Below are 23,514 nucleotides of genomic sequence, written 5' to 3'. Positions count from 1 at the left end.
ACTTATGTTTTCTTAGCAAATTTTTAGAATTTTAGTTCTTACATTTAGGTCATAGATGCACCTTGAGTTGGTTTTTGTATTCATTGTGAGGTATGGATACCATTTTATTTCTATGCGTGTTTAAATCTATTTTTCCAGCACTGTTTATTGCAAAGACTAGTTTGGGCACCGTTATCAAAAGTGATGGACTATAAAACTAAGGTTATTTCTGAAATCCCAATTCTGCTTAATGGGTATGTATAAGTCCTTACATCTATATCAGATTATTGTAATATTGCTTATTTTCAAATTGGAAAGTGAGAGTCACAAATTTGTTTCTTATTTATTAAAACTGTTTTGGTCATTCAGGGTCCCTTGCATTTCCATATAAATATTAGGATCACCTTGCCAATTTCTGAAAATTTCTAGCAACTATTTGGATGAAGACTGCATTGAATTGATAAACCAATCTGGGAGCATTATCATATAAAATATTAATTCATCCAATCCATACATGTTGTAAATCTGTCTATATATTTATGACTTTTTTCCAACTATTTAAAAATAGTTGAACAATTTTTATAGGTTTTCATTTACAAATCATGCATATCTTTTATTAAATTTACTCCTAAGTGTTCGTCTTATTGATGCTTTGTATTTCAAATTGCTTTCTTAAGTTCACCTATGGATTGTTTGTTGCTAGTTTGTAGAAATAAAATCAATTTATCTATGATAGTCTGCAAAACTTTTGAACCTCTTTATCAGTTCTAGTATAATTTTGGTGAACTTCTTTGGGATATTTAAAATACAAGATCATGTCATTTGTGAATAAGCATACTTCTTTCCAGTCCAGGTATCTTTGATTTCTTTTTCTTGCCTAATTGTCCTAGCTAGAACCTCCAATACAGAGTTCAGTGGAACTGGTTAGAATGAACATCCTTGCCTTGTGTCCAATCTTGAGGAAAATCATTCAGATATTCTCCATTGAGCTGTTAGCCTTAGGATTTCAAAGCTATCTTTTGTCATGTTGACAAAGTTCCCTTCTATTCCTTTTTCATTGAGCATTTTTAATAATCATGAATAAGTATTGGATTTTATCAAATGCCTTTTCTATAGTTATTAAGATTATCATGTGCTTTTTGTACTTTATTTGATGAATGGAATGTTATTACATTAATTGAATTTTATATTTTAAAACACCCTTCATTCCCAAAATAAATCCCACTTGGTTATAATGCATAATCCATTATTTATGCTGCTGGATTAAGTTTGGTAGTATTTTTAAAGAATTTTTGTCTATATTTATGAGAGTTATAAGCCTGTAATTCCCTTTTTTATGGTTTTGTGTTTGGCTTTTGTATTAGGACTTAGAGAATGAGCTGTGAAATGTCTGCTACTCTTGAAGGATTTGGGGAGAATTTATGAAGAATTGATATAAACTCATCTTTACATGCTTGATGGAATTTCACAAGCAAAGCCATCTGGCTCTGGGTTTTCTTTGTGGGGTTTTTAAAATATTACTAACTTGATCTGTAAATATAATGTGTATCAATAATCTTGTATTAGTACACTCCCTAATAAATACAATTTTAAGGAAACACAACATAACTAATTAATTGGCATAAAGTAATAATTCTGTGTTTAAAAAATGGAATGGGGGCCTTGGACAGGATGATAATGTTCTACAGGTTGCACTTTCTGTAGTTAAAAGTCTTTATTCACTTTGGGAAAATGCATTAAATTATATGTGTATAATTTATGTCATTTTCCTATATTAATTAATATTACATTTATAAGAAATGTATTTTAATGTTGTCAATAACAAATATTAGCAAGGATGTGGTGGAAGGAATTTTCTTAAGGTACTACTACAAACAAATTATTATAAGGTCTTTGGAAAGTGGTATGGCATCTACAATACATAAGATATATATAATAAACTATAGCTCTTAGTCATACACCTAATAGTTGTGTAGGGTTGTACATATATTTGCCAAAATGTATGTACAAGAATGCATACAGAAACAGTGTAATGAGTAGTTACAAATTGGAAATAAGCCTCATCTTTATTTTTAAAAAAAGTATTAAAGAGCTTTCTGAAGAGTCTAAATGAAAATATTGTATACACACAATATAAATTCTTGCTGTGCAGGTTACAGAACCTAGAAGCAATAGCATGTTCCAGCAATGAGCACATCTAGCATTGCTCTTCGATATCATTTTTTAATAAAATAAACCATGGATCCCTGGATAAAGAACTGACTCTAGGGCTAAGACAGACAACCCTGGTGACCCCATAATATCAGAGAGAAAGGAAACACTCAAACAAAAACCCTTCATGAGAACGCGGGAGCCAACTGAAAGAACTCCCAATGGCCAAATACTGAACAATGTGAACAATGAAATTAATAAGAATTTGGGGGTTATAACCCAGAGTTTAAAACAAATATTCATAAGTCTATAAGAAATATTGGGAAAAAACTGATAAGTGCAAACTCTCCCATGCAGAAAAATTCAAACTATTTAATAGATATATTGTCCTCAAGGAAAGAAAGCATAGTTTCGTACTTATCAGGTGTGGGTTGTACACAGTGACTTTCTTCCAAAGATTATGTTATGGAAAAGAAGAAAAAGATACAGTTTGCAAAAAAATACCCATAAATCAAATATCCCACAAAGTAGCTGTATCTAGAATACACAAAAGGTCCTAAAAGATTCAAAAATTAGAAAACTACTCAATTTTTAAAAATACATAAATGTGATTCACTAAAGTGAATAGATGTTAAATAAGCATTATTACCCATTAGAGAAATGCCAATTAAATGCATAATTCAAACAGTAAAATAATGATACAATGGGCTAAATATTAAAAATAAATAAATATTAAATATTAAAAAATATTTTTCCCTAAAACTTACAGCAAAGACAGGCTGGATATTGTGAGGTCTACAGGGACTGTGATGGGAGATGACCTCAGTTGTCTTACATGCACTCATATTTACTCCTACCAAGAACTGCATGCCCTCCCTTCTAATGATCTAAGGATAGCTCCCCTCAGGCTTAGGCCACCATCTCCCTGAGACTCCAGAAAAGGAAGACAGAAGGATGGAGAAGGTTGCCCTGTCTGATATTAAAGCAAGGAACCTGTAAGGTCTGCCACTAAGAGTGGATTTCCATGATATTTTATCTATCTGTGATGAGAGGTGATGAGACATCCCTCTGTTCCTCTGGGTCCTTGCCTTGATGTTAAGCAGGGCCTAGAACCCCTCCCTCTGCTGACTCAAGGATACAGCCCTCAGAAGAAGCCTCAATTTTCTCATATTCCCCAAATGGAAATCCAGATACATCACATCCATAAATGGGGTCATTCTCTGGAAGGGCTGTGGAGGTAGAAGAAGACTGGGGCACCCTCCTGAGAAAGGGAGTTCCCCTCAGTCTTTGTGCAGGGTCCCCACTTTGAAGTCTAAGGTGACTACACACAGAGGTTAATTAATGTCATTAAATAATTTTATAAACAGAAAGAAAGGAATCAAAAAAATCTTAGCTTCCACATAAGGAACTATGAAAATAAACTGAATCTAAGGCAAGCAGAAGGAGGCACACAGTATATATAAGAGCAGAAATCAATAAAATTAAAATCAGAATTTCCACATGGCTCACTGTTCCTCATCAGCCACAGCCTCCTCATCTCTACCACAACTCAAGTTGATACCAGGTCTTTCTCATTTATTCTCAATTTCAGTGAGGAGGAACAGTTTCTACCCAGTTAGCAACCTTCATAACACAGAATTATATACACCCCCACTATTTCACAGTTCCTGACTGCCTAAAATTCCCTAGGACTTTCTATTTCTCACCTACTCCCACCCACAGCTTCAGATAAGAATGTTCTTATTTTCTTTTGCATCATTTCCTTGTTTATTTTCCCCTCCACATATGTTGAAAAAAAAAAAAAAAAACATTTCCTAGATGAAAGGACAAATGAATGAGTGAATGAAGGAATCATATTAGAAGAAGGTCAGATGTGTTGATTCAAAATGTGGAGTCTGAGCTCTACCTCTGCCTTTCACCTTCCATGGAAGAAAAATTAAATGCTACAAATATGCTCTTGATTTCATAATTCCCATGGGAAACTACCACTAAGAGTGCCATTATGGATGTCTCATCCCTAGGCCTAAATACCCTCTAGGATACAGGGATGCTATCAACAGCATAGCACATGATGGTTCCCACACTGGACTTCATACACCCCTGTTAATTTAACAAGAAAGTATGCCATCCCCATGGGTTTTTCATCAACCCTGAAAATGTCTGTACCTTGTGTCAAACTTCTGTCCCAGTTAGTATTCGGTGACAATATGTGTCAGTAGTCATTGCTATATGACAACTGCCTTGTAGGGTACCAGTAGCTCAGAATCCAAGGAAGATGGTCTGAGATGGGGACAAAATCTGGATTATTTTTCAAGGAATGTCTACCCCAGCCCTTTATCTTCACTGAGGTAATTACTCCAGTGTGTTGCTACTCTAATTCCCTCTACTTATAGCTGAACACTTTTTTCCATTGCTCATTGGTTTCCTGCTGTCTCAACTGCTGTCCATCAGTCACCTCCACACTTACATAGCCACAGCCTCTAGGGAGGCGGTCCACCATGGGAGGGGAAATATAGAGCCTCCAGCAGGCTCTTAGACATCTGCAAGCCTGGGACCCTGACCATTGTGTTCTGGATCAGTAGCATGGCCAAGAGAGGTGGCTCATACAGAATGATGTTGAGAACCTAGTCTTGCTCATCCTGACAGGACATGGGGTGACACTAAGGTAGACTGTAGAATCTGGCAAGCCAGATGGTCCACTCCTTTAGTAGACCTGCTTATTCAGGCCATGCTGAAGTTTTGCCTGATATTGATGATTCAGACATTCCCCAAGCCTATTCAAACAAAGTGTTCTATAATACCACTGTCCCTCGCACTCAACACTCAGATTCCTAATCAACTCCCACATAAGGACTGCCCCTTACAAAGCCCCAAAATGCCTTGGTTTAAGGAATTTATATTCTATTGCTCCCATTTGGAGTCTCATCACTTCACTCCTTCATTTTACTTTCTGTTTAAGTCTCAGAGAATATGTCAACATCACCCCTATCACTGCTTCTAGACTATCATTCCATGGGTTAAGAGTGTGTCTTGCTTGTCCTGGATTCCCACTACCAATACAGGATGCTAAAAAGCACCTACTGAAGTATATCTGGAAAACAGAGTCAGAGAGCAAGAGTTTTCATTTATTAAGAGATTTTAGAATTTTTCTTAAATTTTACTTTCTTCAGTAAGCTAAGCAAACCCAGGTGAAGAATCTGCTTCATTCTCACTTGCAGAAGGTGACACTTTGGACCAGTTCTGGTCATTGAACCTGACAGTAGTACTACTTATGGGACCAGTTCTGTCTCAGACTGTCTCCTCCTCCTAATTTTCCAGAATAATGGACTGAACAGGACTAGTGAACCCAAGAATCAAGCATCCTTTACATTTTTTCCCTTTGGTATTGATTCCCTTATATATAACAGCTGGGAACTTTCACATTTGCAAAGAAATTCCTATTCCATTGCTCTTTTCTGTTATCCTTGTTCACCAAAAATATGGGAGGTTTCCCAATTTGTTTTGGAAAATACCAAAACTGTTAAAACAAACAAAAAAAACTGTAACAAGAATATCAATAAAATCTTGTATTCTAAAGCAAATTAATGCTTCAGTTAATAGAAACAACATTTGGAAAACACCGAAAAGAAAGTAAAAATTAAGTCTCCAGATCATTCATATAGAATAAGAACACAAATGTGTCATACACTATATAGTCCTCAGCCTGGCTCTGACCCTCACCAATTTAGAACATCAACTGTGCTCCTCAAACAGTGAAGAATCTGCCTCATTCTCACTTGCAGAAGGTGACACTTTGGACCAGTTCTGGTCATTGAACGTGGCAATAGTACTACCCATGGTGCCAGTTCTGTGTCAGTCTGTCTCCTCCTGCTCTCTCAAAGCCTCCTCATATTAGCTTAAGAAGCGAGGGCTGGGTTTGTGGCTCAGTGGTAAAGTGCTTGCCTAGCACGTGTGAGGCACTGGCTTTGACCCTCAACACCAAAAAGAAAGGGAGGGAGGGAGGAAGTTATTTTTTTCTAAAAGAAAATTAAGTGAGGTCAGTCCCTTTGATCTGGGTCAAGTTACAGAACTTTCATTTTGGTGGTTTCAACCTGGGCCCTTGGATCCTATAGGAATTCCTAGTGTAGAGGATCACTGTCAGTCACCTATCAGTTGCCGCAGTCTGGCTGGGCACAATTCACGAGCCACTTATTAAGCAGGCATGAACTTTATTTTTTGAACGCACACACCCCACCAGCGAGCTCTTCAGGAATTTCCTCAGAGCCCAACTGCCACTACTGGCTATCTCCCGGCCAGCCTCTCAACCGCTCTTGAGGCCGATTGGCTGGGTGGCATGGGCGGAGCCAAAAGAGTCTCCCAATGAGCAGCTCCGTAGTCTGAAAGGGCGGAGAAACAGCCCAATGAGCATCACCGCAGAGGAGCCAATCAGCTGGTGCTGGGCGTGGTGAGCCAATCAGCTGGTTGCTGGGGCTGCTTTGGCTCCGGCTCTCAACAATCAGTACTCCTAGTAATTTTCCTGTGCCCAGTTTCTGGTGATAAACATCCTGGGCTCCTCATACATGAAGTACTTCAATCATATTCAGGAATTCTCAGATGTTTTCCTAAGAGGCAAACATTCCCTATAAGAATATCAGATTCAGGATAATCATCAGAAATCCATTTTTTTTAATCATGCTTTGGTCTTCACTCAGCATCATGACATGGGTAAGGTCCAGTGAATTCAGAGGAACACAATAGCGGCTGGTAGCATCCATTTCTTTCAAATCAATGCCAAAAATCACTTCCAAGCATTTAGCAGCTTTCTTGAAGATCACAGGAAATTGAATCTTATACTCTCTGGTCATAACTTTGAGCATTTCCAGTTTTGTGATGGGCTCCTTCAGTCAATATTTCAGAATCAGGATACACACCAAATCAGTCACCTTCTTCTCACGTGGGTCTCTGGGCGAGGATACACGGTCTGTTGAAGACTGAAAGGTGCTCGAACTGTCTTCTTCTTGGCCTGAACTCTTCATCTAACTTGTCCCATGAAGTGGGGGAGGAGTAGGAGCTCCAAGTCTTGGGAGAAGTCTGGGGAGAACTCTGAGAAGAACTCAGCATTCTAGCAACAGACTCCTCCTCTTCCTCCTCTGGGGTGTCCAGAATCAGAGAACAGGAAGAAGAGGAGAAGGAGGAGGAGGAGTGAGATAAAGGGGTAGGACAAGTTTAAAGAGGAAGATGAAATGGAGGTAGTATCCTCCTCAGCTGTGAGATGCTGTGCAATCCTCAAGTCTTGTTCTCAGTTGGGTTCTGGAAGTCTTTCTTGCTCAAGAGTGAGGCGTGGATGCTTTGGAGAGGAAGGCATAATATGATGTCCCTTGTTAGAGGCAGCAGGCAGGAAGATGAGCTAGAGTGAGGTGACAGGATCCCACCCATCTAGGGTAAGGGGCATAGTGGTCTCAGGTAGAAAATTCACCCATGGTGGCTCTGGCAAAGGCTGACTTACAGGTATACTTTTTAGGTTCTATCCTAGGACCTCAAATTTCTCCTGTCCTTCTGGTTGGCCTATCTCTTAGGAAACCTGAAGAAGACATGTAAAATTTCTACAGGGTGCAACCAGCTGGCAGAGCCCAAGGCTCTAGGGTTGACATCATGGCTTTGGGTAATGTAGAGTTCCCCCTGCTTTGTAAGGGTATGGTCCTTGGTACATATTCAGGACCTGTACCTGACCTGGATTCCTGCACTGCATACACTTCCTCTGCTCTGTGACCTGAGGGTGCTGCCTCAAACCAAACCCCTCACCTCCAGTTTACAGAGCCCCTGTTATAAGTACTGAGGAAGGACCTCAGAGTGCAGACTGCAATTTCCAAGGTGGGAGGAACCCTCAGGCTAAGATTTCCATTTCTCTAAGGTCTTAAAGGTGTGTAAAACAGTATGTGCCTCTGACTGAATGCTCCTCCCAGATCCCTCCAGGTTTGAAAACAAGGGCTTGTTTCTCCAAGTTCCTTCTGTCCCCTCACTTCTCTGTCAGGATCTACTTATTTTATAATTTTATTTTATACATTTATTTTTATGTGGTGCTGAGAATCAAACCCAGGGCCTCACACATGCTAGTCAAGTGCTCTAGCACTGAGCCACAGCCCAAGGACCTACTCTTGGACAATCAGCTGAGCCTGGTACTTCTTCTTCTGCTTACCTGAGGCCACAACCCTCAGAGATCATCAATCTCAGTCTCCTAAAATATTCATCAGTATAAACCACAAATTATCTGTTTTCCTTGCCTGGGGCCTCCCAGGATTGACAGCAGGAACAGGGAAGTCCACTAAATGCTCCCTTACTGTCCTCCCCTGGATGTCTGGGACATTCAGAGACTACTCTCTTTTATGAACTGAGTAGGCCCCTTCAAAATAATGGTCCCTCTTTCCAGACAGATCCCAGATGAAAGACAGGAAAAATTACCTTCATCTTACTGAACTAACCCTGCTTGAGCTTCCCAGGATGAAAGCAGAGTCAGGCTAAATTTTATAACCCTCCATCCTCTTCAAGATATTTATATTTGCCCTTGTCAGGGCCTGAGTTCCTTCCCTATTGCTGATATAATTGTGAGTCCCTCAGGCTGACACTTCCAGCTTCATGAGCTCTATAAAGAGAAAGTGTGGGGTTGATCTCCTTGACATTCCTGTCTAGAGCAACCCAGGACTAAATGTAGGGTTAATATAAGGCACACTTTCTATGGTGAGAGACCCTGTTAGTTTCTTCTAAGTTCTAACCTTAAAGCTTGGCTGGACCTGGGATTCCTCCTTTTGCTGACATTGGTTAGTTTGTAGTATAATCTGATTGTGGTTTCCTTTGCATTTATCTAATAAATGCAGAGATAAATGTATGCTTCCCTCACTCCCAAAATGGAAGACAGGAATGCTACAGCCTGCCACCTTTGCCTGGGGTGTCCAAGGCTAAAGAAGAGGTAAAATAAAGCCTCTTCTGTCTATTATGGGGGATTCCCTTGGAACTTCCTCAGTGTCCTTATCTTGATGACTGGCCTGACATGACATGGTACTTCATTCTCCGCTGACCGGAAGATGTATCCCTGAGAAGCCTTACTACCTTAGGACTCCTGAGATGCAAGTCAGGAACTTACTTTCGGATACACCCAGCAATTCTGGTTGAATCCTTTCCAGATCATATTTGTAGCAAACTTCCAAACTCAATGAGGTCCCCAGAACTTATAATCTATTTTCTGTATCGATATTTTTATCTTTTCTGGAATATCAAATGAATAGGATGATTCAATACTGTTTTCTAACCTGGCTGTCTGTATTTTTCAGTCTAACCAGCAATGAACGAGAATTCTTTTTATTTCACATCCTCTTCTACATTTGATATTTTCAGATTTTTTTTTAATTTTAGCCATTCCAATTACTTTGTAGTATAATCCAATTGTGGTTTCCTTTGCATTTACCTAATAAAGAATGATGTTGAATATCTTTTCATGTGCCTGTGTGTGTGTGTGTGTGTGTGTGTATGTGTGTATGAGAGAGAAATGTATTTTCTTTGGTAAAGTGACTTTTCAAATGGTTTATATATTTTTAAATTAATAAACTATACTTTTGGCAGGGGGGCACTAGGGATTGAACCCATGGGCACTCAACCACTGAGCCTCATCCCCAGATCTATTTTGTATTTTACTTATATGCTTAGTGCCTTGCTTTTGCTGAGGCTGCCTTTAAACTCATGATCCTCCTGCCTCAGCCTCCAGAGCCAATGAGATTACAGGCATGTGCTACTACACCTGGCTAGACAACATTTTTTAAAGGATTGGTAAGTTTACAAAAAAAAAAAAAAAAAGATGAGAAAATAGAGTTCCCACAAATTCTTCACATTTCCCCCTCTTATTTACATAAATAATACATTTGTTATAATTGATGAACTAATGTTAATATATTACTATTAACTAAAGTTAACAGTTTAATCAGAGCTTACTTTTTGCATTACACATTCTATAGGTATTGTCAAATATATAATGTTGTATAGATATCTTTGTATTATGAGACAGTATAGTTTACTATCCTGAAATTTCTATGGGTTCCAACTATTCATCCCTTTCTCCGTTCTCTCAACCTCCAGCAACCACTGATCTTTGTACTATCTCCCTAGTTTTGCCTGATCCAGAATATCATATAATTGTAATGATATAGTATATAACCCATTTTTTTCACATATACAAAACTTTTTTAATGTTTAAAACAGATAAAACAGAAAAAATAGTGTGAATCTCCATATACTCATTACTCAGATTCGGAAATTTCAAGACTCTGATTAACACTCTAACTGAATAAACCCATTATCATTTCAATTCAATGTATCTGAGATACCTGGTTTTAGGCATAACAAATCCTATAGATATTTCTGCTCACCACATTATCTACCCCAAGCACTGAATCTGTCTACTGCCGGGTTTCTGTTCTCACGACTAAAAGGCTCAGGGGTCACTCTAGTTAAACTGGGCTAACTGGGCTGCACGAAATAACCACACAAGAGACACAAATACCTTTTTCTTTGGGGTTGCTGTGACGGCTCCTCTGACCTTAAGGGTCTGCAGAAAGAGAGAGAGCGAGAGCTCAGTCACCCATAAGCTTGGCCTCCCACAGTCTACCTAGAACATATCAATACATTCCTCATTAAAATGTAAAATTTCAAAAGTATCTTTATACCTTTACAAATACAGATTTTTAAAAAATATATGTATACTAATATATATATACATATATGTATGTGTGTATGTATGTATATATAATAGCCATTTTCAAGTGTACATTCACAATGTTGTGCAACCATTGCCACCATCCATTTTCAGAATGTTTCTGTCAACCCAAACTGAAATTTTATACTCTCTAAAAAACTCTCCATTCTCCACCACCAACCCTAGTCCTTGGAAACTACCATTCCATTTTCTGACTCTATGAATTTCACTGTTGTAGGTACCACAGATAGGTGGAATCATGTAGCTTTTGTCCTTTTGTAATCAGCTCATTTAATGTAACATAATGTCTTCAAGATTCATCATGTTGTAGCATTAGTCAGAGATTCCTTCCTCTTTAAGATTGAATAATATTGAGTAATATTCTGTGGTATGTATATATGACATTTTGTTTGCCCACTCATTTTGATGAACATTTGGGTTATTTCCTATTTTTATTTTGGAGAGTCATGGTGCTATGTACATTGGTTTACAAAATGCGCTTGACTCACCAATTTAAATTTCAATTCCACTTACAAGTGTATTCTAGATCATATGGTAAATTCATTTTTGATTTTTGGTGGAACCACCAAATGCATTTAACAGAGGCTGCACAACTTTTAATTCATGAACTTCACTTATATTCCTATTTGGTTGAAAGGGGAAGCAGAGTGCCAACTATTCCTGCTTAAAAAAAATAACTATTTGTTTTAGTTGTAGATGGGCAATACCATTATACCTTTATTTTATTTGTGGTTTTTTTCTTTAATGCAGTGCCAGGTATTGAATCCAGTGCCTCACGCATGCTAGGCAAGCGCTCTACCACTGAGCCACAACCCCAGCCCCTATTCCTGCTTTTGATCATTTAGTTCAGTGTTATCACTGTGGTGGAAGATGCTCAGCTCCCCAGCAGATTCTACTGACTGTACCTTGACAGGGAAATCAGTGTACCTCCTCTGTGCCAGCTGAGGGGTGGAATATAGACTCTCTACTAGGCGTATCTATACTGGCCTGTGCTGTTTGTTGCTTGTTTATTTCAGACAGGAGATGGATGGAATGCTAGCTCCCTGCAAAACCTCCACAGGGAAATGTGAGAATCAGGAGCTTCATCCCCGGTCCTCCCAGATTAAACCAAAAGGTAGGAGGGAATGGAGAGGGGGCTCTTGCTCTCTGCCTGTTTATATTTGGCTGGAGTAAGGTAGGTTCTGCAAAAAGGTTTTCTGTTGTTAGGTCAATCATTTCCTGCCTTTTTCTTTTTTCTTATCTTTTTGTTTTGGCTAGGGAAAACAAGTTTCTCTTAGAAGGGTTTTGTTGTTGTTGACACTTCTGGGTTGGAGGTATCTGCATAGCCCTTCCCAGAATACACAGGAGAAAAACCAAGAAAGTCACTAGCCTCTTTTTTCTCAACTCCCAAGGTCTCTTGGCAGTCTACTTTCTTCATTATACCCTTCAGAATTTCCTTATGCTTTTTTTTGGCGAGTTTTTGTCAAGGATTTCTAAACTGTAAGCATCAAGGATATGGGATAAATGGGGCTATTCTACTTTTGCAGAGTCAGAAGAGAGCTATAATGTCAAAGACCACACAATGAAACCACCTGGGATTTTGTATAATCCAGTAAAACACTATGGCCATTGTAGGCTAATTACAAAAAAGCATGTATGCAAACATATTCAAATTCATTAATAGCGAGGGAAGTGCCAATTAAAGCAAAATGAATATCACTTTATATTTATCAAACTGGCAACAAATAAACAATCAGCAACCCCTGTTCTTCATCGGAATACAGATCAAAAGGAGACTCTCATAATAAGATGGGAATGTAAGCCACTGGAGTCTTTATGTAAATATATCTGAAAATATTAACAATATAGATAAATAGATGTATCGCATAGCAAATTTATTCTCAGGAATCTATGCCATAGAAAAAAAAATTCTAACATTCACTAGGATGTCTTTGAAAATGTAATTGGAGAAATAAAGAAAACAAATGAATGGCCATACATTTGGAAGAAAACACTTGTGGTATACCATGCTGTGGAATATTATACAGCTTTTAAAAATAAAGAATCACAGCTACCCCAAAAGACAATATATATTTTTCATTTTTAACAAGGGCTTCAATGGTGTGCATGTGCACATGGGTATCTCACAAAAACAATCAGACATACATTTGCCAACTTGGATTACAACATAAAGAAGAATAACTAAAAAGACTGTACATAGGACAGGTGAATGTGACACAGATAATACATTTATATAAAATTGTGAATTTGTTAATTTAAAATAAATTTATGAAAATGTAAATCTTATTCCTTATGAGAAACAAGGTTTTAGAGATTGTTGATGATATGAGAAGGCTACCTACATTAAATATTCCATCATTTCAATTAGAAGTGAAACAAAATTAACTTTCCCTTGATCTTTAATAAAAACCTTGTATAGGCGAAGGCACAATGGTGTATGCCTGTAATCCCAGTAGCTTGGGAGGCTGAGACAGGAGGATCGTGAGTTCAAAGCCAGCCTCAGCAAAAGCAGGTGGTAAGCAACTCAGTGAGACTCTGTCTCTAAATAAAATACAAAATAGGGCTGGGGATGTGGGTCACTACTTGAGTGCCCCTGAGTTCAATCCCCAGTACCCCAGAATTTTTAAAAATATCAACCCTGTATAGATCTGAACAAATCACTGGTCTCTGGAATTGCAAAAACAAATGTATCTCAGCCTAAGACAAACCTGAATCTTCCTTTGCTGAAGAAATACCAGATAATCCATATATTTTAACATTTTCTTATGAAAATAGACTTTAATATTATTATTCTTTTTTCTCTATTAAGGAATAGTTCCGTGAAATATTGAGTCTAGTGTATATACTTCCGTGAGAAAGCAAAAATATTTGAATGCACAAAGTGTAACTATCACTCAAAATGGATAATTAATACCCTTGTTAGAATTAATTCATGTAAATTAATACTGTCCTATTACAGTACTCACTAAGCATGTATTCATTCATTAACCATACATTTAATTTTTCAAGATATATCTGTTAAGATCTTACTTTGTGGTAAACTCTAGGTGCTCAGAATTCAGCAGAGATAAACCCCTACCATTTTGAACTACGTATTACAATGGAAAACAATACACTTCAACTTGCCAGATGATTTTCAGGAAGTTGTAAGCATTATAAAGAAAAAATGAGGTGAAGAAAAGTGACACAGTGAGGGTATGCTGCTGTGAGGTAGGGTGTCAGGGAAGGCCTCTCTGAATAGATGACACTGAGTAGAAACGAGGGAGGTAGAAGAAAGAACCCTGTGAATTCTAGGGGAAGAATGTTCCAAGGTGGAAAGAACAGCAGGAACAAAGGCCTGGGGCAGGAACAAGCTTCACATGTTCAAAGGGCTGTGCCAAGTCTCCATGACCAAATCGGAAGGGCATTGCAGGAGTTGAGGATCCAAGAGGTAGACAAGAACCAACAAGCAGGGACTGCCAGACATGGAAGGAGTTCAGATGATATTCCAAGTATGAGATTTGTGCCGCAGTCTGGCTGGGCACAAAATAACCGAGCCACCACAAAAGCCTTGTAGATTCAAACAGCAACTCTTTATTCCCAAACTGTCATCGACACTCTACACTCATGTTCTGGGAAAATACACTCCCTCCACCAGGCTCTGCGTACCAATACTCTCAGAACCCCCGCCCCCCAGAACTTCCCAGCAGGATCCACCCTAAACCTGGAGCCACCCTAATCCCTGAGCAGGGTCACCTTTCAAACCAAAATGCCATGTGTCATTCCTACTTGGCTATGGCTCTCAGCAGATTTGCATGATAGAAGATCATATATGCCAAAAGACACAATTTAGAATTCTGTTTGGAATTCCTCATACGGATTCCCTTTAGATTTTTTGCCACATTCATAACAATGTTTCTAAAAATATATTTGTACTTTGAAGGTGAACTTGATTTTTAAGAAGTATTTTATGCAAAAATATCACAATTAAGGCTCAGTGTTTTGAATATTGGTTTGAGAAGGTGATAATGTTTTGTTTTCAACATATACTAGAGAAAGTCATAGAATAACAGAGCTGTAAGTATGCAGCCTCCTAATATATATTTGTTCTAGTGAAAGGCTTTAAATCATCCTCATAAGGACAGTCTGTAGCAGGAGCTCATTTGCTGGAATCTGTGGTTGGAACTCAAAGGGTGCATGAACTGCAATGCACTAATATGTACCTGAAATTCAACCTTATCTTCCATTATGAATGTAGGCAACAGAACGCAGCTGTTTTAGCAGAATGCATGATTTTTGTCTTGCAGAGAAATGACAGGCACTTTTATGTAGTCTTCAGGTTATTACAGACTTCTTGAAACACCATTTACATTCATCGCTATCTTCAAATTGTGATGACTTTTAGACTTGTCTCTAGATAGCGTTATAGAAAACATTACTAAAGAACATGATACTCTATCCTATGCATTTATTAATAGATGGATAACTGAAAAGGGATGCAATCTGTTTCTGTTAGGATTCAATGTGTTTCATTTGATGTACGTAAAAATATTATTCTGCGAAGGGTGTCGGCAAATGTCCACAGGGATCCACAGCTCAGAAAAGGGTAGGAAGCCCTGAATTCACTCATCAAACATACCTGGCTAGCAATCCTGGCTCTTCCTCTTCCTGTGTGAAGTTAAGCATGTTATTTAATCTTTCTTTACCTCATTTTCTTCATATGTTCAAGAACTAGTCTTATCATAAAAGTGCCTGCCTCTTAGATTTCTTTAGAGGCTTACTGGGGAGTGCAAATATTAAGTGCTTCACAAACAGGAAGTGCTCATGAATTGCTGCTATTCATCTGCTTCACTACCTATGCTTGAGTAGTTGTTCTGAAATGTTCCACAGACCACTGGCTGCCTTCAGACTCACAGGGTGTGCATATAATTTTCAGGTTCACCTCCTCCACCCCTGAATTCCTGAATCAGAATATGATTTTTAAGTAACTGCTTAATATTCCTTCAAACCATGATGATGGGTACACTTCCAATTTTTTTTAATTGTTCTGGGGAACATTGCCCAGTTATCACTACAAATGGTATAGTAGGCCCATGTTCCATATCCAAAGAGATACTCTTTGGATCAGTTCTTCTTGGAGTTCCATGTATTTACCAAGCTCTTAAAATGAACTTGGAAGGGAAAAGAAAAGACAGTAATGGGAGGCAGAGGTAGACCCATGGAAGATGAACAGATGTGCAGAAAGCTTGAGGGGCCCAGGAACCCAGGAAGCTGGGATAGAATTCAAAATATAATCTACATTTAAAAGCAGCTTTTCAGGGTGTGGTGACACACCTGTGCAGCTCGGGAGCCTGAGGCAGAAGGATACTGAGTTCAAAGCCAGCCTCAGCAAAAGTGAGGCCCTAAGCAACTGAGTGAAACCCTGTCTCTAAATAAAATACAGAATACGGCTGGAGATAGGGCTCAGTGGTCGAGTGGCCCTGAATTCAATCCCTGGTACCCCCCTCCCATGCAAAAAAAAAAAAGCAGCTTTATTCAGCTCATAAACTCTCAACTATAGGCATACACTAGTATATTTGTGCCAATGCTTACAGATAAGCAAATTTAGTTCTGGATCCTAGTTTCCTTATTAATACAAAGTTCTCAAAGTCTGATTTTTTTCACTACTACATTTAGTCCAAGAGATCTTGGGAGACTTGGACTGACTGATGCAAACTTCAGGGCTCTATGATTCCCTGAAGTTGTATGAAAAACTTGGTGAACTGTTTGCTAAAGAGGCACCCATTCTAGCAAGAGGATCCATGGTTGTCAAATGACTCTCCAGGGCACCACTGGTAAAACATTGAGGGTGGCTGGACAGATTCACAAAATTTGTCCCATGGCCAGGGTCTTTATACTTGCATCCTTCATCTTCTCTCTGGCATACATGCAATAGTAATGGCAGTCAAACTGTAGCATAATTTGATTTAAAAACTATTCCCTCAGTTGGTGGTTTCGGTGGATCTAGAATTAATGGATACAAAAGACCTCTGCCCTCTTTTTCAAGTGCACTAAAAATTTTCTACTCTGTTAAGAAAGTTTTCATGGTGATACTGGAAATGTTTTGAAATATTATAAATAGGGTTTCAAAATTATGCAGCACTACATTTGTCTCACCTGTGCTCTCATTCAGCTCCCTTCAGGCTATTCAACTCCCTCACAAAGATGTACCCCATTGTCTAGCATCACAGTGCATATATTATTTGGGCTTAATTTTCCCTTTCTAATTTCAGAAAAGCCAAAGCCAACTAACCATAATGGATTCATCCAGCCACAGGATCACAGGGTCATGGTATATCTCTCAGAAAATCTGCACCAAGGGCCAGTTCTGAAGTCTATCACACCCTGGATCACTTGAGCCTCTCTGGAGTGCTATGCTGAGTACTGGTCAATATTGTTATTGGTCCAGATGGTCTCTCGGTGGTTTGAAAGCCAATCATTGATATTCCAGTAGCTGACTTGAATGTACTGTCTGCCTTTTCTTTCAATTTATCCTGTAGTCCTATTTCAAAAATGCTTCCAGAAAAATACCTCAGTGACAAGCAAGAGAAGAGAATAAAAAATAATAATAATCAGAAGTGTTCTCTTCCCTATGCATGGAATTTAGAAATCAAAATAAAGCCTAAAATTAACTATTTTCAATATACTTACTGGTTTTACACATGGTTCATGATTGGAATATTTGACTTAAAAGCATCAGCTTTGTGTTGCTAGTTTTAATTTACCCGTGAATATTTAAAAATTTAATCTCCTTGAAATTTTGAGGCGCAGAATATATTAGCAAACAGGCATCATGCTCACTTTCTAATGAGAGAGTGATTTTTTTAAAACTTTCCCCAAAATGAAATGTGCTAATTCATTTGCTATCGGTCCACATATATTGGACTGATCAACACCAATTATAGTGTCTTGCACACATTATGAGCTTAACAAAAACCTATTAAATGACCAGTAGGACCAAGCTGAATCCATTATGCATGGCTCTCACGCTCAGCCCTCCCCACAAAAGAAAGACTAATTCTCTCTCTTCCCTCAGTGACTTTTTTTTCTTTTTTTTTCCCTCAATCACTTTTTTAATACTCATTGCAGCTAAGTAATTTATCCTATATAATAATACTCTCTTTTACTTTTTAAGGCATATTAGGACTCCATTACACCTCTGAAAGTTATAGGAAAATGTCTATGTATCATTGAATATAGTCTTAGTTTCCAATTTTTTTCATTAATTAGATATTTAACTAATATTTGGGGGAAAATTAATGGATCAGTGGGTGAATGAATGTAAGTAATTAATATCTACTTGGCAGGATGTTCTAGAAACAAAAGGTCTCAATTGAGAGGTATTAACTCCCCCCATCAATCATAATAAGATCATTCCAACACCATGAGCCTCAGCTTCTGCATCTTAAAAGAGAACACTGTGCCTTATCAAATGAAGAAAAAGCATAAAACATAACACTAAATAACACTGGCACAAGGGAAAAAAACTGTTTTATAGTCTTTTTATAAATTACTTATAGTCACAGACCTATCATTTTGCAAAACTAGTCTCAATTGTATACTGTTGGGTTAATGGACAATTACAGAATGTGGATTTCATAGTGTTACCTGTCTTGCCACCTGGCAGAACTGTGTTATATGCTACTGAGAGTGAGAACTCTCAAAAATCAAATGGCCCTCAAATATGATCCACAGGAATACCAACACTTTGTTCTTGAATGTCTGAAAAGTCCAGTTAGGGAAAAGATGCACAGACATATGGTAAAATTTTTAATTACTCAAAATAATTTGCTAATTTAGACTTGTGAACATGCATAACATTCCTCACCTAGTTGTGTCCTCCAACTACTCAGATTTAAGGTCTTAGCTTTTAATCACTGCCTCAGAGATGGTTTCCATTACCACCTCCATTCAAATAACTTAGGCGTGGCATATTTATCACCCATAATTTTCTGTAATTTCTTCTCATAGGACTTACCCCAAACTGTAATCATCCACATGCTTGTATATAACCATAAAATATCCATCTCCCTTCCTGAGTTACATATTCCATGAAGCCATAGATCATCACTGTTTGATTTACCTATAATCTAACATGGGACTTGAAACAGAATTGGTTTTCAATAATATTTTGTCAGGTTAATGAGTGAAATAATTATTTGTCAGGTTATATCATCTGTCTCATGGAAACCACATTCAAAAATCCATACAGAACCAAAGTCAAACACATCCACATTCTGAGATGGGAGTATAATACAAATGTATGCTGGGATCCTCTTGGCCAAATATAGGCTAGCCTTTTAGCTAAATGAACTTAGTTCAGAGGCAAAACCAAAATTCATTCACTTATATTTCTCATAAAATGTTAAAAGGGGTACAGTTCTGAATCACCTCTTTTCCCTCATTTACCCCTCCTCATCAATTACCTCCCAAACCATCATCTGATCACCTCAAAATCACAAAATTCTGACATGCATGACTACTTCTTTGCTCCTTTTCTCTTCTACAACATTTTTCTTATGTGTCACCTTATCTCCTGATTCTTCATAGAGAAAACCCAGAAACCTGTCTTATAAAGACAAGACTCACAGAGAGAAGAGAAAGAAGTTTTGCAGAAAAAAGGCAAATTTCTTCATAAAGAGAAACCCAGTCACCCCTGCAATATAAAATCAAAAGTAAATCAATAAATAAGAGGCATGACCAAAGTTTGACTTCAGATGGGGAACAGATAGTTACAAATGTGTCAAAAAAAATCTTTTCACAAGAGGTCCACAATCTGCAAAAACTGTTGATTGGAAGGTGGTTTTCAATAGACATTTATTTCAAAGCACCCACATTTCTGTTAAGATTTTAGTGTCTTATACTCTACGCCACACTTCATCAAAGATAATATATCATCATAACCAGTGTCTGTGGAAGGTTGCATGGTGGGATGGGAACTGATGTGGGTTTTGGGGTCACAGTGACTAGAATCCTAACTTAGTCATTTATTAGCCTGGAAAACTTGGGCAAGAAATTTAACCTTTGCTTACCTCCCTTTAAAACTGTATCATGTGGGGCTGGGGTTGTAGCTCAGTGGTAGAGCACTTGCCTGGCATGTGTGAGCCCCTGGGTTCCATCCTGAGCATCACATAAAAATAAATAAAATAAAGGTATTGTGTCTATCTACAGCTAAAAATATTTTAAAATTTAAAAAGAATGTATCATGTGATATACTTCAAGGGTTGTCTTTAGTTATGAATACCACATGAACATCTGAATACACCTATAATAAATAAGCAGATAAACAGTCATAAAAAAAAAAATTTCCCATGTGGATAATAAACAGTATTGATTGGCTTCACTGTTGAGTTCTACCAAAAGTTCAAAGGAGAATTAAGACCATTCTTTTAGAATATATTCCAAAAGTAGAAGAAAAAGGAGCACTCCCTAACTCATTCTATATGGCAGAATTACCCTGATAACCATAACCAGATACAATCATCACATGAAATTAAAACTCCAGACCAATATTTCAGATGAATAAATAAATGTGTGTGTGCGCGCACACACACACACACACATACACATACACACATAAATCCACAAAATACTAGCAAACTAAATTCAGGAATATTAAAATAATACTATTCATGACCAAGTGTAATTTATTCCAGAAAATCAAGTTTGGCTTAAACTCCCAGAACAATAATGCAATATACTGAATCCACAGAATAAAATATTTAAAAATTCATGTAGAAAAGTTTTTCACTGAATCCAATACGCTTTAATGATAAAATACTCAGTCAATTAGCAAAAGAAAGGAATTTCCTCAACTGGACAAAGAATATCAATAAAAATCCTCCAACTAACAGCATATGAAACAAAGATTCAAATATGTTTCCCTAATCTCAGGAACAAACGCCACTTCTATTCAACATAATGTTGAAAGTTTGAATTAATGCAGTTAGTCAAGAAAAAAGGAGGAAAAAGGCATTCATATTGGAAAGAAAGAAAACTATTTTTTATAAATTACATGACCTTACACATATAAAATCCTAAAGAATCTGCACACTTAAGAAAATCTATTAGATCAAATTGAATCTAATGTATGAAATATGATATGTCAAGAGTTTTGTAATGTTTTGAACAACCAATTAAAAAAAAGAAAGAAAATCTATTAGATCAAATAAATGAGATCAGCAAGATTTCAGGATACAAAATCAATATATATAAGTCAGCTGTATTTCCATACACTAGCAAAAAGTAATTCAAGACATAAAATTAAGAAAATAATTTCATTGACAATAGCATCAAAAACATGATATGGGGGCTGGGGTCTCGTGACTCAGTGGTAGAGCGCTTGCCTAGCATGTATGAAGCACAAGGATCAATTCTCAACACTGCATATAAATAAATAAAGATCCACTGACAACTTTAAAAAATATATTAGAAAAACCATGATATGGCACTCTTGCCTAAGGACCAAAGAAAATGGAGCCCCTCAGTTATTTCATTGTAGATACATGAACCCAACTTGTACCCTGGAGCTATGGATTAAGTGAAGTGTCACAAGCTTCTGTAGAATTCACACAGTTTGATTAAATATTCTAGTAAATACTTTCATCTCATTGTTGTGTTGGAATCCTATAAGAAGGCAAACATGTTAAAAGGAGGGGGACAGCCTTAGTGCTCACAGAGTACCATAAAGCATAGAGATTTGGATATCACCTGTAGTTACTCCTCATCACCCAGACCCTCACTCAGGCCAGGGAGCTTACATGTATAATGAAGCACAAGAGAAAGCCACTGTAGATTTCTGAATCAATGAGCACATTATCTCATAAGTTGGAAAAGGTGTGGAAAGTGACAAGAATACAATGAGAGAGCAACAATGATTTAAAAACTACCCAGAAACTGGCTATTGATTAAGCAGTGTGTATCTGAATCTGAAATGTAATAAGGTCCAAGAGCCATCAAATAACAGGTAGAAATGGGCTTACCTATATAGGCTGGGAGCCATCTGTCCTCTGGCCATCTAGTATCATCTGAAATATAAGTTTTCAATATATGATGTCAGACACTGTCATAGATGCTTCACAACTATTATCTACTTTACTTTTCACAAGTGCCTATCATTTATATACCTATATGTCTCTATATCAATATCTATATCTCAGACAGTAACTCAAGTGCAGAAAAGATTCCTAGTTGTACAGCTAATTGGTGGCAGGGCAGGGATTTGATAATACATAGAGCTGACCATAAATGCTCTCTCAACTAAAGAATTCTGCCTCCCAGAGCTTTTTCTTTATCTACAAAAGCTTACTATAGCACCAACAAACTATGTGTCTGACAAAGTAATTAATTCCATTCATGTATTAGAAATAATGTACAATATAACAACTACAACACAACATTAGAGTCATATGTCTAACCTATGAATTTGTATTTAAAAGTTAGCTCAGAGAAACTAAATGTCAGTGGAGATATTATCACTTGGATACATTCTGTCTGAAGTACAACTTAAGTTTTCACTATATTAGAAATAAGAATGGAGCTAAAATAATGGTATTTGCAAACTTTCATTCAGCCAAACTAAAAGTTTAATACTATAATATTGGCATATAAGATTTTTAAATAATTTATCACATATTTCATACCAAAGACTTATGAAAAGTTTTGATTTTATTTATTGAGTTTTTTCCTACCATCATAAAAACTGTTCTCATTTATCACCATAAACATAGTTATACACAATCTAAATCTGTGTACAAGTTAGTACTCCAAAGAAAATAAACTTTTCGGTTCCAGTTTAATTTAGTTCTTCATTTGTGTCTAAGTCAAATTCTAAGTAGACTCAGGAAATGTCCTTGGCACTCAATGCAAAACTTGGGGAAATTATTTTCAAGATTTCTTACCTATCATCACTTTACATTTTTCATAACTAAATTGAACTAAGTATGAAAAAGCACCTCAACTACCTTTTTATATTACTCAAAATGCTGATGCAGAAGAGCTTGCAGAGGAAATACCAATGAAGAAAATATGGCATCAGTAAACATATGCTAAGGTGTAGAATGGCTGAAAATGTTAGCACCTCTTTAAAAACTATCAATTACTTTTGAGAAATAAAGTTGCTGTTAGTTAATGACAAAAAAAATGTTCAATTATAATACAGGGTATTTCCAAAACTGTGATGGAAAGCTGAATTTTATACTTGGAAATGCTACCATTGCTTTATGTTACTTCTAAATAAAAGTTTCCAATAAATGCAAATATATACAGTTATTTAAAATCAGGAAGAAAATAATCAGAAGAAATTACCTGGAATGTTACCCAATAGAGATTGAAAATATGAAGAGAAAGTAAAAGACACACTGCATGAAGTAAGAAGGCCTAATGTATGTGTAATTAATATCTCAACGTGATAGAAAATGAGGTTGATGAAACATTCAAAGAGATAATAATTGATATTTCTCCATAATTGAAAAAAAATATTGGTGCATTATAATTATACATAAAATGGCATTCATTTTGATATATTCATACCTACCCTTAACACAATTTGGTCAATTGCATACCTATTTTCCTTGTCCCTCCCCTTCTCCTTTCCCCTGAGTCCCTTCCTCTACTTTAGTAGACTG

The sequence above is a fragment of the Marmota monax genome, unplaced genomic scaffold (assembly GCF_021218885.2).
Source record: "Marmota monax isolate L192 unplaced genomic scaffold, Marmota_monax_Labrador192_F-V1.1 WCK01_AAM20220418_F8-fsc00123, whole genome shotgun sequence".
NCBI lineage: Eukaryota > Metazoa > Chordata > Mammalia > Rodentia > Sciuridae > Marmota > Marmota monax.
The sequence above is the reverse complement of the archived record's forward strand: the minus strand, read 5'-3'. Positions refer to the sequence as shown.